Here is a 2,822-nt window from a genome sequence, read left to right on the forward strand (position 1 = left end):
ATGAAAACTATAGAAAACTTATGAAAGAGATCGAAGAAGACACCAAGAAATGGAAAAACATTCCCTGTTCATGGATCGGAAGAATAAACATTGTGAACATGTCATTACTACCCAAAGCAATCTACACATTCAATGCCATCCCCATCAAAATTGCACCAACGTTCTTCTCAAAGATAGAACAAACTATCCTCAAATTCGTATGGAACCACAAAAGACCCCAAACAGCCAGAGTAATATTGAAGAAGAAAACCAAAATGGGAGGCATCACAATCCCAGACGTTAGCCTCTACTACAAAGCTGTCATCATCAAGACAGTATGGTATTGGCACAAAAACAGACACATAGACCAATGGAATAGAATAGAGAACCTAGGTCTGGGCCCACAAATGTACAGCCAATTAATTTTTGACAAAGCAGGAAAGAGTATCCAATGGATAAAAGACTGCCTCTTTAGCAGGCGGTGCTGGGAGACCTGGACAGCAACATGTGGAAGAATGAAACTAGACCACTTTCTTACACCAAACACAAAAATATACTCAAAATGGCTGAACGACCTGAATGTGAGACAGGAAACCATCAAAACCCTCCAGGAGAAAGTAGGAAACAACCTCCTTGACCTCAACTGCAGCAATTTCCTACTCGACACATCCCCAAAGGCAAGGGAAATGAAAGCAAAACTGAACTCTTGGCACCTCATCAAGATCAAAGTCTTCTGCACTGCAAAGGAAACAATCAAGAAAACTAATAGGCAGCCGACAGTTGGGAAAAGATAGTTGCAAATGACATATCTGATAAAGGGCTAATATCCAAAATCTACAAGGAACTCACCAAACTCCACACCCAAAAAACAAATAACCCAGTGAAGAAATGGGCAGAAGACATAAACAGACACTTCCCCAAAGAGGACATCCAGATGGCCTACAGGCACATGAAAGGATGCTCAACATCACTCATCATCAGGGAAACACAAATCAAAACCACACTGAGATACCACCTCACACCAGTCAGAGTGGCTAAAATGAACAAATCAAGAGACTATAGATGCTGGCCAGGGTGTGGAGAGACAGGCACCCTCCTACACTGTTGGTGGGAATGTAAACTGGTGCAGCCACTCTGGAAAACAGTGTGGAGGTTCCTCAAAAAACTATCCATAGAACTCCCGTATGACCCAGCAATAGCACTGCTAGGGATTTACCCAAGGGATAAAGAAGTGCTGGTGCATAGGAGCACATGTACCCCAATGTTCATAGCAGCAATGTTAACAATAGCCAAGTCATGGAAAGAGCCTATATGTCCATCACCTGATGAGTGGATCAAGAAGATGTGGTATATATATACAATGGAGTATTACACGGCAATGAGAAAGAATGAAATCTGGCCATTTGTAGGAAAATGGATGGACCTTGAGGGTGTCATGCTAAGCGAAATAAGTCAGGCAGAGAAGGACAGATACCATGTTTGCACTCATAGGTCTAACAGGAGACCAGGAGAAACCTAATGGAGGACCAGGGGGAGGGGAAGAGGGAAAGAGAGTTTGGGGAGAGAGAGGGACGCAAAACTTGAGAGACTATTGAATACTGAAAACGAACTGAGGGTTGAAGGGGGAAGAGGGAAAAGAAGTGATGGTGATGGAGGAGGGCACTTGTGGGGAAGAGCACTGGGTATTGTATGGAAACTAATTTGATAATAAACTACTTAAAAAAAATAAAGGTCTACAAGAGGAAGAGAAACTAGGTAAGTTGCAATAAGACTGAGGAGGCCAGAAGAGGTTAGTAAGGAAAACCACAGGCATGTGCTGTCCTGGAGGACAAGTGAGGAAGGATTTCAGGGAGGGGAGAGTAAACAGCTCTATCAAATCAAGTACAATCAGGGCTGAGAATGAGCCCTGAAGGTCACCTTGATAAGGCTGTTCAGAAGAAGTGTTGAGGCCAAAAACTTCACTGGAGTGGGCCAGCAGAAGGGACAAGAACTGGCAACGGGGTGGGGGGATAGACAACTCTCTAAAAAAGTTTTGCTAGGTGGGGAACAGACATAGTGAGGGAAGTGGAGCCAAGCGAGGTGTTTTTCTTGTTGTGAACCAATGGTGGAGATGATACAGTAGGCAGGGGGACTGGTAAGGGGTGAGGGGAGGATGCTGGGGCCTGTTCTGAAGAGGCAGTAAGGGCGTGATCCAGGGTGGGTGAAAGGTGGAAAGGCTCTCTTCACATAGCAGTGTGGATAGTCCCTGTGTCGGAGGAGAGAATGCAGGACACATGGGGACAGGACCTGGCAAAGGCATGTGGGGGTGTGAGGTAGACTAAGAGGATGACAAAGTAAGGAGTTTCTTCTGGGTAATACTTTTCCTCTCTTATTTTAGGAATGAATAGAGGCATCACATTGCTAATATTTGTAAAGGATTTCAGTCTACAGCGGAAAGGAGGGTATGAAATGGAGAACCTCATTCAAGAGCCTCAGAAGGATGGAACCTAAATACTGAGAGCCTGACTTCCTGGAAATGCTAATTTACAGAAGACAGAGCCTTCCGTCCTGACCAGCGAACATCTGCCAACAATCTCTCCCCATCCTCAAGCCCATGACCTTGCTTTTTGAACTCTGGCTTTTACTCCTTGCCCATAAATACCCCAAACCCTCAACAGACTCCCTGGAGCTTGCAATAGCATGCATTTTCCAAACTGCAATTCCTCACCTATTTCTACGTAAACTAGATTTCTGGAAATTCAAGCTTGCCTCAGTTTACCATTTTATTTAGGTTGACACTAATAATGTAACTTTGGTCAGTTACATTCTGACCAAACTCTAGGCTACAATTACCTAATTTATAA

At 44.1% G+C, this 2,822-nt stretch overlaps 1 long non-coding RNA gene across 2 annotated transcripts in view; it reads left to right on the forward strand.

The window, feature by feature from the left end:
- Positions 1–2,822, forward strand: part of LOC115295636 — a 33,080-nt gene extending 30,258 nt beyond the window's left edge. For both annotated transcript variants that reach the window (XR_003910506.1, XR_003910505.1), the window contains one exon: positions 2,357–2,822. This is a non-coding gene — a long non-coding RNA (uncharacterized LOC115295636). The remainder of the gene's footprint in view (positions 1–2,356) is intronic.

The sequence above is a fragment of the Suricata suricatta genome, chromosome 7 (assembly GCF_006229205.1).
Source record: "Suricata suricatta isolate VVHF042 chromosome 7, meerkat_22Aug2017_6uvM2_HiC, whole genome shotgun sequence".
Classification (NCBI taxonomy): Eukaryota; Metazoa; Chordata; class Mammalia; order Carnivora; family Herpestidae; genus Suricata; species Suricata suricatta.